Below are 16,172 nucleotides of genomic sequence, written 5' to 3' on the forward strand. Positions count from 1 at the left end.
GCTGTTTTATTGGTCCTTTTAAAGGTAAGTTCCTGAGAGAAAACAGGAGTCCTGTGTTTAATTCTGAGACCAAACCTCAGGAAGAATATTATGACCTTGAAGGGATTGCAGCGCAGATTCACCAGAACGACACAGGGGCTAAAGGGTTAAATAATGGGAATTTGGAAGATTCAAGAGTAAACTAATTGAGTTTTGTAAGATAATTAAAGGGCTAGATAGAAATAAGGTGGAGTTTTTTTTTATTCTTTGGATGTGGGCATCACTGGCTAGGCCAGCATTTATTGCCCATCCCTAACTACCCTTGTTCAGAGGTCTGGAGTCACATAGATAAAAACAAAAAACTGCGGATGCTGGAAATCCAAAACAAAAACAGAGATACCTGGAAAAACTCAGCAGGTCTGGCAGCATCGGCGGAGAAGAACAAAGTTGACGTTTTGAGTCCTCATGACCCTTCAACAGAACTAAGTAAAAATAGAAGAGGGGTGAAATATAAGATGGTTTAAGGTGGGGGGAGAAGTGGGGGGGGGAGGTGGTTGTAGGGACAAGCAAGCAGTGATAGGAGCAGATAACCAAAAGATGTCACAGACAAAAGAACAAAGAGGTGTTGAAGGTGGTAATATTATCTAAAAGAACGTGCTAATTAAGAATGGATAGCAGGACACGCAAGGTACAGATAGCTCTAGTGGGGGTGGGGTGAAATAAGACTAAAAGGGCATAAAAGGTATAGATTTAAAAATAATGGAAATAGGCGGGAAAAGAAAAATCTATATAAATTATTGGAAAAAACAAAAGGGAGGGGGAAGAAACGGAAAGGGGGTGGGGATGGAGGAGGGAGTTCAAGATCTAAAGTTGTTGAACTCAATATTCAGTCCAGAAGGCTGTAAAGTGCCTAGTCAGAAGATGGAGTGTTAAAATGGCAAGCGACAGGGAGGTCTGGGTCATTCTTGCGGACAGACCGAAGAATGTCCACAAGAATGATCCAGTCCTCCCTGTCGCTTGCCGTTTTAACACTCCACCCTGCTCTCTTGCCCACATGTCTGTCCTTGGCTTGCTGCATTGTTCCAGTGAAGCTCAACGCAAACTGGAGGAACAGCACCTCATCTTCTGACTAGGCACTTTACAGCCTTCCGGACTGAATATTGAGTTCAACAACTTTAGATCTTGAACTCCCTCCTCCATCCCCACCCCCTTTTCGTTTCTTCCCCCTCCCTTTTGTTTTTTCCAATAATTTATATAGATTTTTCTTTTCCCACCTATTTCCATTATTTTTAAATCTATACCTTTTATGCCCTTTTAGTCTTATTTCACCCCACCCCCACTAGAGCTATCTGTACCTTGCGTGTCCTGCTATCCATTCTTAATTAGCACGTTCTTTTAGATAATATCACCACCTTCAACACCTCTTTGTTCTTTTGTCTATGACATCTTTTGGTTATCTGCTCCTATCACTGCTTGCTTGTCCCTACAACCACCTCCCCCCCCCACTTAAACCAGCTTATATTTCACCCCTCTTCTATTTTTACTTAGTTCTGTTGAAGGGTCATGAGGACTTGAAACGTCAACTTTGTTCTTCTCTGCCGATGCTGCCAGACCTGCTGAATTTTTCCAGGTAATTCTGTTTTTGGTCTGGAGTCACATGTAGGCCAGACCAGGTAAGGACAATAGCTTTTCTTCTCTAAACTAGATGGGTTTTTACACCATCAGACTTTTAATTCCAGATTTTTATTGAATTCAAATTTCACCATCTGCCATGGTGGGATTCGAACCCAGGTCCCCAAAGCATTACCCTGGGTCTCTGGATTACCAGTCCAGCGACAATACCACTGTGCCCCTGCCTCCCCTCCTTGGGTGGGAGAAGTCCAGAACAAAGGAACATAAGTTTAACATTAGAGCTAAGCCATTCAGGGGTGATGTCAGGATGCACTTCTTGACACAAAGAGTAGTGGAAATCTGGAAATCTCTCCCCAAAATGCTGTTGAGGCTGGTGCCAAATGAAAATTTCAAAACTGAGATTGATAGATTTCTGGCAAGGGTATTAAGGGATATTAAGAGATAAAATATGATTAACTCTGATTGTAAAGTGGAACAGACTTCAGGGTTGAATGAACCACTCCTGACCTTATCTCTTAAACAATAAGTAATTAGGAAAGCCAATAGAATGTTATTGTTTATTGTGAGGGTAATTGAATATAAAAGGGAGGTGTTGCTTCAGTTATACATAATGTTGGTGAGACCACATCTGGAGTACTGTTTTCAGTATTGGTCTCCTTATTTAAGGAACGACGCCAATGAGTTGGAAGCAGTTCAGAGCAGGTTTACTAGACTAATACCTGGATTGGGACTGTTGTCTTATAAGGAAAGGTTGGACAGACTAGGCTTGTATCTGCTGGAGTTTAGACAAGTAAGAGGCAACTTGATTGAAACCTTTAAGATCCTGAGGGGTCTTGACAGGGTCGATGTGGAGAAGGCGTTTCCTCTTGTGGGAGAATCTAGAACGAGGGGTCACTGTTTAAAAATAAGGGGTCGCCCATTTAGGACAGAGATGAGGAGAAATATTTTCTCTCAGAGGCTAGTGGGTCTTTGGAACCCTTCCTCAAAAGGCGGTGGAAGCAGAGCCTTTGAACAATTTTAAGGCAGAGCTAGATAGATTCTTGATAAGCAAGGGGGTAAAAAGATTATCAGGGGTAGTCTCGGATCTGGAGTTGAGTTTACAATCAGATAAGCCATGATCTTATTGAGGGGCCAAGTGGCCTACTGCTGCTCCTAATTTGTATGTTTGTATGTTGGTATTCATAAAATACCTACAGATGGTGGGACACTGTTAGTTGGGATTATGAGGAGCTAAGCCCTTTCTCAATCTGCTAAATCATCAAGGAGTTGGAGAGGAATTTCTGAGCATTTTCCTGGATTTCCTGGGGACCACCTGAGAGGGCAGACGAGGCCTCAGTTAAACATTTCATTTGGGGTCTTGCCTTCTGCCTGGAGACTGGGTGGATCAATGGTTTCACTGGCATTTGAATGAAACAGACTGGATGGGTCTCATTAGCTTCTTCTTGGCCTTTTAGGTTCATCTGTTAGACGTACTTCATCCAAAGTCAGAAGAACCCATCGTCTCTTAACACAAAAACTAAATACTGCGGATGCTGGAAATCTAAGATAAAAACAGAAAATGCTGGAAATACTCAGCAGGTCTGGCAGCATCTGTGGAGAGAGAAACAGAGTTAACAGTTCAGATCTGTGACTTTTCTTCAGAATTGGGGAAAGTTAGAAAAGTAGTAGATTTTGCAAAGCATACATGGACTTCCACCCCGATGGGATTTTAACCAACTCTGGAATGCCAACCCCATCATGTGAAGCTGTCAAGGAATAAAGAGCTCAACCTCAGGACGTCCCAAAGCACTTTCTAGCCAATGAAGTACTTCCGAAATGTAGTCACTGTTGTGATGTAGGAAACACAGCAGCCAATTTGCACACAGCAAAATTCCACAAACAACATTGTGATAATGACCGTGAATCTTATTTAGTGATGTTTGTTGAGGGATGAATGTTGGCCAGGACACTGGGGATACCTCCTCTTTGAAGTAGAAGCCACAAGGCCACTCAAGGTGTGTTTTTAAAAAAACACTTTCCCCAGCAGTGATTCTCCAAACCGCACAAGAAAACTCTGGCCTTTTGCTGACCTGGATTCTTCCCACCATCCACCTACCCCCATCTCCCCATGAAACAAAGAGACCCTCAAAACAACACTCATCGCCCAAGATTTACCGTGCTGCAGGCAACCTTTCCTGGTGTCAACGGGATGGACACCAAGTCACCCAATCGTCACCCTCCGCATTACCAGATCTCTTGCTGTCTGGATTGGATGATCCTCATCCTCCAGATCATTTGGCCTTTACCTTCCCGACCCACCAGCTGTCAATTCCCACTGGATTCATTCAAATGAGGCCCAGCGGCAAAATTCCAACTTCAAATGTGACTCACTGCAGCATTGCTGCCTCCTGCCATCAGTTGTCAGTCACGTTAGTGAGGACTAGAATCCCACATTCTCCTTCCTCGCAGTACATTAGAGAACTAGATTGGGCTTCTTTCACAAACAGGAGGGACAGTAACCTGTGGTTATGTCACTGAACTAGTAATCCCAAAGCCTGGACTAATGTTTCAATGACCTGCATTCAAATCCCATCATGGCAGCTGGGGGAATTTCAATTCACTTAATTAATAAATCTGGAATAAAGCGAGTCTCAGTAATATTGTCAATATCCATCTGGTTAACTCATGTCCTTTAGGGAAGAAAATCTGTCTATCCCTACCTGGTCTGGCCTACATGTGACTCCAGACGCACAGCAATGTGGTTGACTCTTAGCTGCCCTCTGAAATGGCCTAACAAGCCACTCAGTCCAAGGGAAATTAGGGATAGGTAACAAATGCTGGCCTTGCCAGCAATGCTCACATCCCAAGAGCAATTCCTCTCTGGCCACGGGGGAGGTGCCAGAGGACTGGAGAACAGCTAATGTGGTTCCGCTATTTAAGAAGGGTTGTAGAGATAAGCCAGGGAACTACAGGCCAGTGAGTCTCACGTCAGTGGTAGGGAAACTATTGGAAAAATTTCTGAAGGAGAGTATCTATCTCCACTTGGAGGTTTGATCAGGGATAGTCAGCATAGCTTTGTCAGAGGGAGGTCATGCCTAACAAATTTGATTGAATTTTTTGAGGAGGTGACCAGGTGTGTAGATGAGGGTAGTGTAGTTGATGTAGTTTGTATGGATTTCAGCAAAGCCTTTGACAAGGTCCCACATGAAAGACTTATAAAGAAGGCAAAGGCACATGGGATACAGGGTAATTTGATAAGGTGGATTCAAAATTGGCTTAGTTGTAGGAGGCAGAGGGTGATGACAGAAGGATGCTTTAGTGACTGGAAGCCAGTGTCTAGTGGCATACCAGAGGGATCTGTGCTGGGTCCCCTATTATTTGTCATTTATATAAACGACATAGATGACTATGTGGGGGGTAGGATTAGTAAGTTTGCGGATGACACAAAGATTGGCCGGGTGGTTAACAGTGAGGTTGAGTGTCTTGGGCTACAGGAAGATATCGATGGGATGGTCAAATGGGCAGATAAGTGGCAGATTGAATGTAACCCTGAAAAGTGTGAGGTGATACACTTTGGAAGGAGTAATTTGACAAGGAAGTGTTCAATGAATGGCATGATGCTAGGAAGTTCTGAGGAACAAAGGGACCTTGGCGTGTGTGTCCATAGATCTCTGAAGGTGGAGGGTCATGTTAGTGGGGTGGTGAAAAAGGCATATGGGACACTTGCCTTTATCAATCGAGGCATAGATTACAAAAGTAGGGAGGTCATGTTGGAGTTGTATAGAACCTTGGTGAGGCCACAGCTGGAGTACTGTGTGCAGTTCTGGTCGCCACATTATAGGAAGGATGTGATTGCGCTGGAGGAGGTGCAGAGGAGATTCACCAGGATGTTGCCTGGGATGAAACATTTAAGGTATGAAGAGAGGTTGGATAGATTTGGGTTGTTTTTGTTGGAGCAGAGAAGACTGAGGGGCCACCTGATCGAGGTGTACAAGATTATGAGGGGCATGGACAGGGTGGATAGGGAGCAGCTGTTCCCCTTAGTTGAAGGGTCAGTCACAAGGGGACATAAGTTCGAGGTGAGGGGCAGGAGGTTTAGGGGGGATGTGAGGAAAAACTTTTTTACCCAGAGGGTGGTGACGGTCTGGAATGCACTGCCTGGGAAGGTGGTGGAGGCGGGTTGCCTCACATCCTTTAAAAAGTACCTGGATGAGCACTTGGCACATCATAACATCCAAGGCTATGGGCCAAGTGCTGGTAAATGGGATTAGGTAGGTAGGTCAGGTGTTTCTCACATGTCAGTGCAGACTCGATGGGCCGAAGGGCCTCTTCTGCACTGTGAGATTCTGTGATTCTGTGAAATAAAAAACACAATCCAGCAAATTTCATAGCTATTTTCTCATAAATTATCAGTTTAAATTATTTCAAAAACTTGCCACAATGGGATTGTGACTCTCAATTTCCGTGTTGCTCACCCATACCTCGGAGACTAGCCTGTGGATCAGGTCCCCCAGAGGTAATTTATAAGTCACTATGATGTTCCAAACTGAAGGTGCTGAAAACAGGTTATACTGGACAAAATGGGCAGAGTGAAAGGATCGCAGGGATCTACAGTGGGATGGGTATCTAAGAACATAGACGGAGTAGGCCATCCAGCATCTTGTGCCTGCTCAGCCATTTGATAAGATCATGGCTGGATCTTTTACCTCAAAACTCCATGATCCTGCCTTATTCCTTGATTCACTAAGTGGCCAAAAACCTATTCATCTCCATCTTGAATATATTCATCAATCAAGCATTCACAGTCTTATGGTGTTACAACCACATGAGGAGGGTTAAAAATGACTCCCCTATTCTACCTCTTCAGGGGGCAGCATTATATGGTCCTCATCATAGCTTGGGTGGAGCCGGAAAATACGCCAAGACATTAAAAAGCTCATTAACTTTGGCAGAACTGGAAAATCCTGCCAGCGGGAGTGGGCATAAAATCCCACCCCAGGTCTGACCGGAACAGTTTTTAATTTGTGAATTGAGAGAGGATGTGCTTTACCAATACTGCAGGAGTCCCACTCTTTGTGCTGTCCGATTGTAAAGAAATAGCCAGACGGGTTTGCTGAGTTTGAACAAAGAGCAAGATAAGTTTATTGAAACTACTTCCCGGATTTATAAAAAGGAGGTAAATCACCGCCACGGGCAGAATTTTCACCGGTGGGCGGGCACGCGCCTGACCCACTCAAGCCTGAAATGACCTGCGTTGACGTCGGGTGAGCGTCCAGACATCAATGCGCAGTCGTGCGATAGTTCGATCGGCGGGCGTGCACGGGAATCGGCAGCGCGTCCACCGTCAATTAAAAGGCCCGTTAAGGCCATTGAAGTATTGATTAAGTTAAATTTTTCACTGCCCATCCAGCCTTACGGTGGGCGGGCAGGCGAAAAGACCAGGCGGCCTTTACATTTTTTTTGGAAACCTCATCCACGGGCGGGATGAGGTTTCCAACATCAAATAAAAATAAAATAACACCTTTCAAATTTCACTTATAACATGTCCCTACTCATGTGACAGAGTCACATGAGGGGACATGTTTTATAACATCTTTCTAATCTTAATTATTATTTTTTTGAAAACTCCTCATCTCCCTGAGGCAGCTCTGTGACTCAGGGAGATTTTCAAGCGCTCACTCACGCGTATGCACAAAGTTCCCCGCTCGCCCTCCTCCTCCCCCCCACCCCGCCGCCCCACACAGGCAGTGCTGAGCGCTGCCACTCACATTTCACGCTGGGCGGGTCTTAATTGGTCTGCCAGCGAGAAATCACAGACCGGCCCTGATTGGCTTCCCGACCACCCCCACCGAGCCTGCCCAACAAAGGCTCAGTTCTGCCCCACCATTCACATGTCGAGCGCATTGCCTAGACCCACACACACACTAGTACAGATGGTAGAATAAGAGGATAGGTGCGTGAAGAAGATAAAAGATTATACGATTAGTTGTGCTTTGGGTGGTTTCGATGTGGTGATCTCATGTTGTGGCCATTTTGTTCAGCTATCTTCCTGGGTGTAGTTGTATGGAGCAGATTTCCCCAAAATATCTCGGTTTGCAGCAGATTTCTCTTCTCAGGATGGTTACTCTGCAAATCCGGGCACAGTACTTGTGTGTGTGAGAGAGAGAGACAGCTTCTTTGAGCCTTTCAGTACAGCATTCTGATCTCTCTGCCATGGTAAACAATTCTTACCGTCCTGTTGGCTGTAAGAGTTTCTGTGTATATTTAAATAAGAGAAGAGTTAACAAAGTGAGCGGGTCCTATAGAGTGTGTGTCGGGGGAATTGACAATGGAAAGTAGGGAGATGAATTAAACAGGTATTTAGCTTCAGTCTTCACTATAGAGGACACAAGTAACATCCCGGAAACAGCTGTAAATCAGGAAATGGAAGGGAGGGAGGAACTCGGGAAAATTGCAATCACCAGGGAAGTGGTGTTGAGCTAATTGTTGGGCCTGCAGGCTGACAAATCCCCAGGTCCGGATGGACTTCACCCTAAGGCCTTGAAAGAAGTGGCTCGTGAGATAGTTGATGCACTGGTTTTAATTTTCCAAAATTCCCTAGATTTGGAGAAGGTTCCATTAGATTGGAAAATAGCAAATGTAACTCTTTTATTCAAAAAGGGAGGGAGACAGAAAGCAGGAAACTATAGGCCAGTTAGTCTAACATCTGTCATAGGGAAAATGTTAGAAGATGTTATTAAAGGTGTTATTAAAGCAGGGTACTTAGAAAAATTCAAGGCAATTAGGCAGAGTCAAAAAATAAAAACAAAAATCTGTAGATGCTGGAAATCCAAAACAAAAACAGAAATACCTGGAAAAACTCAGCAGGTCTGGCAGCATCGACGGAGAAGAGTACAGTTGACGTTTCGAGTCCTCGTGACCCTTGAAGGGTCATGAAGACTCGAAACATCAACTGTACTCTTCTCCGCCGATGCTGCCAGACCTGCTGAGTTTTTCCAGGTATTTCTGTTTCTGTTTTTGTTTAGGCAGAGTCAACATGGTTTTTAAAAGGGAAATCATGTTTGACCAATTTATTGGAGTTCTTTGAATGAGTCCCGTATGCTGTGGATAAAGGGGAACCGGTGGATATACTGTATTTAGGTTTTGTTAAAGTGCCACATCAAAGGTTATTGCAGAAAATAAAAGGTCATGGCGTAAGGGGTAACATATTGGTGCAAATAGAAGATTGCCTAGCTAACAGGGAGCAGAGAGTTGGCATAAATGGGTCTTTTTCTGGTTGGCAGGATGAGACGATTGGTATGCCACAGGGATCAGTGCTGGGGCCTCAACTTTTTACAATTTACATAAATGACTTGGATGAAGGGACCAAAGGAACGGTTGCTAAATTTGCTGACAACACAAACATAGGTTGGAAAGTAAATTGTGAAGAGGCCACAGCTAGAGTATTGCGTGCAGTTCTGAAATCCACATTATAGGAAGTATGCGATTGAACTAGAGAGAGTGCAGAGGAGATTTACCAGGATGTTGCCTGGGCTGGAGGGTTTTAGTTATGAGGAGAGATTGGATAGACTGGGTTATTTTCCCTGGAGCAGAGGAGATTGAGGGGGTACATGATTGAGGTGTATAAAATTATGAGGGGCATACATAGGGTAGACAGGAAGGAACTTTCCCCTTGGTGAAGGGATCAATAACCAGGGGGCATAAATTTAAGGAAAGGGGCAGAAGGTTTAGATGGGATGTGAGGAAGAATTTTTTCACCCAGAGGGTGGTGGGAATCTGGAGCTCACTGCCTGAAAGGGTGGTAGAGGCAGAAACCCTCATAACATTTAAGAAGGATTTGGATGTGCACTTGCGATGCCATGGCATACAAGGCTATGGGCCTAGTGCTGGAAAATGGGATTAGAATAGTTAGATACCTGTTTGACCAGCGCAGACTCGATGGGCTGAAGGGCCTTTTTCTATGCTGTAGACCTCTATGACTTTATGAGGACGTAAGGAGACTACAAAGTGACAAAAATAGGTTAAGTGAGTGGGTAAAGATCTGGCAAATGGAGTATAATGTGAGAAAATGTGAAATCGTCATTTTGGCAGGAAGAATAAAAAAGAAGCATATTATCTAAATGGCGAGAGATTGCAGAGCTCTGAGATTCAGAGGGATCTGGGTGTCCTAGTGCATGAATCACAAAAGGTTAATATGCAGGCACATAATTAGGAAAGCTAATAGAATGTTATCATTTATTGTGAGGGGAATTGACTACAAAAGTAGGGAGTTTATACTTCAGTTGTACCGGGCACTGGTGAGACCACACCTGGAGTATTGTGTATGGGGTCTCCTTATTTAAAGAAAGAAGTAAATGCGTTAGAAGCAGTTCAGAGAAGGTTTACTAGACTAATACCAGGAATGGGCGGATTGTCTTATGAGGAAAGGTTGGACAGGTTAGGCTTGTATCCATTGGAATTGAGAAGAGAAGGGACGACTTAATTGAAACCTTGAAGATCCTGAGGGGTCTTAACAGAGTGGATGTGGAGAGGATGTTTCCTCTTGTGGGAGAATCTAGAACTAGGGGTCGCTGTTTAAAAATAAGGGGTCACTCATTTCGGACAGAGAGGAGGAGAAATTTTTTTCTCTGGGGGTTGAGAGTCTTTGGAACTCTCTTCCTGAAGAGGCGGTGGAAGCAGAGCCTTTGAATATTTTTAAGGCAGGGCTAGATAGATTCTTGATTAGCAAGGGAGGTGAAAGGTTACCAGGGGTAGGCAGGAATGTGGGACTGATCTTATTGAATGACGGAGCAGGCTCAAGGGTCGAGTGGCCTATTCCTTCTCCTAATTCGTATGTTCGTACGCATGTTCGTATATTCCAGAGGAATCCGATTAATCCATGTCTGCTGTGGTCACTGTATTTTTAGAACATTTTGATGTCTCATCTCAGAAACATTTGGAATGTTTCAGGATAAACTTACAGGAGATGGGGTCTTCCACGCTCCCCAGGGGTGTCTGGCTGTCTGTTGCTTCTCATCCAACGTGGTGGAATACAGGTTGTATATTGTAGCTGGCTGGCAGTCCTCCATTCTCAATGCTTACAGCCCAGGAGGCACCCGTGAAGACATGGCCCTAAAAGCCAAGAAGGGGTGCAGCCCCCCCCCCCCCCCGATTCAGTGACACATCCCTGGGACGCCTTCTGGACACTGTGGAGACCCACCACAAAGTCCTGAACCCCTGCTCTGGCCGCAGGAGGCCCATCAGTCTCACCACTCCGGCTTGGGAGGCGATGGCAGTGGTGGTCAGTGCCAATGCTGCACACAAGAAGTTGGCCATCCAGTGCAGAAAACGGATGAATGATCTCATCTATGCCTCCAGGGTAAGGCAGCCATCTTATCACTCTAAACTCACACACTCAAACCCATCACACATTCACTGGCATCCCACTCACTGCCAGCTCAAGGAACATCACCACTCACCCTCTCATCTCCATCTGGCCTCATCTCCTCTAGGGACTGCGTCCTCAGCCCTCACTATCTTGAGGCCACTTGTACAAATCAACATGTGCCCCCACACACACCCTAGGTAACCTCCTTTCCCAAGTACAGCCCTTGCCTGAGGCCACTTCTCCCCCTTCTCCAAGCAAGCCCTAGCCCTGCAGCCATTGAAAAGCCACCCCACTCCCCCTCCAAGGGCTGGTCTGGTGGATAGAGACCTGTCCGCGAGCCCCCCTGAAAGTGATGTGGTGCTGCCTGCGAAGCCTGACGCTGATGAACGTGAGTGCTGCCCAAAGCAAGGTAGGCAAACAAACCTCGAGGTCCCGAGTGAGGTGCAGCTCACCAGGTGCAAGTCTCTTATGTACAGTTGTGAAACACCATCGGCGTGATGTGCCTGAATGATCCAGCGTAGGGGGGATGATTCTGGCAAGCAGGGTTTATAATGAAATAGCAGAGTATTGAAATTAGGTTCTCGACATGCGGTGACAGGAAACACTGGCCCGCCATTGGCGGGCAGAGCGGACAATCACAAATTAGCTTCACAGTTTTGTGAAATTGATTTTTGGACTTCTCACCTTATTGTTACCGCCCCCCTCCCCTCCCCCTCCGCCCGCCATGACGTCCGACACCAACGGGAGTGGAAAATTCCGGCCTCTCTCTTTTTAAAAACAACGCAACATCATAACAATGGGGTGCAAAGATTCCAAAGAGACACCATCCTCTGCGTGGAGAAATTTCCCCTCATCTCGAATTGAAATGGCTGACCTCTTATCCTGGAACTGGGAACTCTATATAGTTCTAGACTCTCCAGACAGGGGAAATAACATCTCCGCATCTATCCCGTCAAGCCCTCTAAGAAACGTGCACATTTTCATGAGAGCATCTCTCATTCTTCTAAATTCCAGAGAATTCTATAGGCCCATTCAATTTAATAGTAGATTTGAGGTCCTCATTAAAAACATACGGAAATCATCGTCTCAAACCTTAATTGACAAAAAAAAACACATCTGCAAATGGTTGTTCTGGTCTTATCAATTGTTACTCTGTCCATATGGATAAGTCTCAATGATTATGAGTCTGCTGTAGTTATTGTTCTAGAATTACTGAACCATCTAAACAAAGGGAAATAAATAAAAGGCGAGGATGTACTTGAGAAGCAGCGACAGGCAAACATAAATCAACATCTGCCTTAAACTGAATTAATAATGAATAGGAGCAATGAGATAGCTCATGAGAAATGTAACCTGGGAACTCATGACCCAACAGAGAACAGAAACACACTCGGGAACATGATATTGGAGGGTTGGCATCACAGCCAGAAAAAGAACAATCCAAGTTTTCCACAATTTAGACAGATCAGGATTCTAATTTGGTCAATGCAATGATGCAATTGCCGCAGGAATATGATAGCAGCGGCATCTCAGGAAAGGCACATAACTGATGTTGGTCAAAACGTTAAATTTGCATTAGGCATGGAAAACAAAGGGCAAATTGTTTTCGAGTTTGGAGTGAGCATGGAGGCTGTGTTTACATTGGTGGAAACGGTTCAGTTTGCTGGGGGTGAGGTCTCCCAATGAGATGGGGGTTATCAGGCTGGTGATCTGGATCCAGACGTTTCTGGGAAAATAGTGGCGAGTTTAATGGGCGCTCGCCATTATTAATCAGTAAAGAATTGGAGACGAGGTAAAGACGCTCCAGGAGCTGACAGTCGCCACAAGTTTGTTGGGCGATTTGCACCAGCCATCTTTGGCCTCATGAGAAAGGCAACTCAGCCTCAGCCTCCAGCTAAGTTTCAAGAAATTGTTGCATTTGCTCAGTAATTAGCAATTAAACTCACTGGTACTTAATGACATAAAGACTCTTTAATGATGAGATTTATATTCGCGTAACGTCATTCAACTCTCTGACTCAGGAAAGGAACAATTAGATCTGTGCCATCTCATTCCTACAGGTAGAAAATTGTTACTAGAGGTTTATAAAATAATTTTTATTTTAAAGTTTATCACTTTTCCTTTTTTTCCTCTCTCAATCCAATCTTTCCTTCCCTCTATTTATTTGCCTTTTTGTATCTAATTTGATTCTAATTGTGCTTATTTCCTTTGATGTCGTTCCTCTGTTTATTTCTCAACCCTTAAATCTCATCAATTAAGGAGATAGGCTGTTGGTCCTGTCATTCAGCAAGTTCTCAAATGTCCCCTTGCTCTCACCATGCCATTATCAGCTCGCAATTAGGGAGGCAAATGGTATGTTGGCCTTCATTGCCACAGAATTTGAGTTCAGAAGTAGGGGTGTCTTACTGCAGTTATACAGGGCCTTGGTGAGACCACACCTGGAGTATTGCGAGCAGTTTTGGTCTCCCTACCTAAGAAAGGATATACTTGTCATAGAGGGAGTGCAGCAAAGGTTCACTAGGCTAATGCTGGGGATGGTAGGACTGTTGTATGAGGAGAGATTGGTTCTACTGAGCCTGTATTCACTAGAGTTTAGAAGAATGAGATGGGATCTGATTGAAACATATAAAATTCTAATAGGACTAGACAGACTGGATGCCGGGAGGATGTTTCCCTTTGGTTGGGAAGTTGAGAACCAGGGGCCACAGTCTCAGGATACGGGGCAGGCCATTTAGGGCTGAGATGAAGAAAGTTTTCTTCACTCAGGGTGGTCAACCTGTGGAATTCTCTACCACAGAAGGCTGTGGAGGCCGGGTCACTGAGTATATTCAAGAAAGAAATTGATAAATTTTTGGATATTAGGGGCATCAAAGGGTATGGAGAGAAAGCGGGAATACGGCGTTGAGATAGAGGATCAGCCGTGATGATATTGAAAGGCGGAGTCAGCTCGAAAGGCCGAATGGCCTACCCCTGCTCCTAGTTTCTATGTGTCTGTGTGTCACTTCCAACAATTTGCAGCCAGGAAGTTTTTCGAGATGAAGCTGAGGAATTAAATCTAACAAACAGGACACATTGCAAAACACCCCACTCTCACAAAACCAAAGTGTATGCTGTTGGAGTGTGAACACACCCAAAGATTCAATGTTTAACAATAAGGAGGAACTCTAGGTATCATTTGGTACAAAAGGTAAACCCATGGACAGTACTCCAATACATTGACCAATTTCTCAATTGGATAGGCTTTTATGTAGGAACATGGGAAGTGTTCCCATCGAGGAATTAGTTCCTCCAGCCTGGTCCGCCATTCAATGAGATCATGGCTGATCAGAGACTTAACTCCATAGGCCTTCCTTGGCTCCATATTCCTCATTTGTTTTATATATTCATGGGATGTGGGCATCACTGGCAAGCTGAACATTTATTGCCCATTCCTAATTGCCCTTGAGAAGATGGTGGTGAGCTGCCTTCTTGAACTGCTGCAGTTCATGAAACATAGGTACACCCACGGTGCTGATAGGAAGATAGAAATAGGAACATAGGAGTTAGGAGCAGGAGTAAACCATTCTGCCCTTTGAGCCTACTCCATCATTCATTAAGATCATTGTTATAGAGTTGATTTTCCAGGCAGTTTTTCTTGGTGGGAACATTGAACTTTATTTACAAGAAGGCAGCAGCTACATGTGTGCATCTAACTCCATAACTAAAGAACTCTCTCCTAAAGGTTCCCCGCACTGCTAAATCATTGGTTTACACATATCATGTGGTCTTACAACAGAGGATTATCCTTAAAGCTACAGTCCTACGTTTATCAAAACAATAATTACTACAATCATGATTTTGATAAGAATTTGACCCAGTAACAATGAAGGATCAATGATATAGTTCCAAGCCAGGATGCTGGGTGTCTAGGCAGAGAACTTGCAGGTGTAATATTCTCATGCATCTGCTGTCCTATCCTTCTCAGTGGCAAATGTTTGGAAGATGCTGTCGAAGGAGACTTAGCGAGATGCCTTTGGCTCAATCTATCAATCCCCAGATTTAAACCTCACAACTGATCTAGCATCAATTGCCATTTGTCGCAATGTCCTTTTGGAATCAGTAGCCCTGCTAACTTTTAAAGGTTGGAAGATGAAGATGACATATCGTCATTTTAATCTCCACTGTGGTTTTGGAATTTGCAAAGTATTTAGGTTAAGTATTTGAAAGGCATTTGTATGAGGTTCCTGATGAACCTCATAAAAATGGAAAAGAAATGAATGCAGGTGAGGTTGTGGGGGGGGTGGGTGGGTGGGGTGGAGATAAGTGACTTTGTGGAGGCAAAGCATTGGCATAAAGAATATCAGCATACATGGGGGAGGGGAAGAGATTGCATTTATTCCCAGTGAGAGCTGGCACTGAGGAAGATGGTGGTGTAGTGGCATTGTTACTGGGCTAGTAATCCAGCAACCCAAGCTAAAGCTCTGGGGATATGGGTTCAAATCTCACCATGGCTGCTGGTAGAATTTAAATTCAAATAATCAATCTTAGTAATGGCGACTATAACAGCTATTATTGATTTAAAACCCACCTGGTTCACTAATGCCACTTTAGGGAAGGAAATCTGCTGTCCTTACCTGGTTTGGTCTGTCTCCAGGCCTATAGGCAATGTGGTTGACTCTTAAAATACCCTCTGAAATGGTTCAAGGGTAATTAGGGATGGGCAACAAATACTGGCTATGCCAGTGACACCCACATCCCATGAAAGAATAAAGAAAAATGTTGTATCATCGGTCAGTATAAAGCACATCTCAAATGTAGCCAACTATGAAACATATTGCTGTTAACTCAGCACAGAAGGAATGGGGAGATATGGACCCCCTGCAGCATCAGCAGGGAATTTAACGCAAGTGCGCAGCATGTTACTACATCATAAAAGCTCAGACTAAATAGCAGATGGGGAAAAACATATTGAATCCGTGAGCTGGTAGACTGCTGGGGAATATTTCTGATTTTATTTTGGGTTTGTGTGACGCAAGCTGTTCTGATGCTTAGGTCACAGTGGCTACTGATGAAGTGTCTCGATAGCAGGCGAGAAATCTTCACAGACCAACTAATTGCAATAGCAGATTGTTTGCATTAAGCGGTTAGTGAAATGAGGCAGAGAGGTAATGTGAAGAAATCACTGGAATAGTTGGTATTAGGTTATAATGTCGACAGCACTTTTAACCCTGCAATC

The sequence above is a fragment of the Cetorhinus maximus genome, chromosome 22 (assembly GCF_964194155.1).
Source record: "Cetorhinus maximus chromosome 22, sCetMax3.hap1.1, whole genome shotgun sequence".
Classification (NCBI taxonomy): domain Eukaryota; kingdom Metazoa; phylum Chordata; class Chondrichthyes; order Lamniformes; family Cetorhinidae; genus Cetorhinus; species Cetorhinus maximus.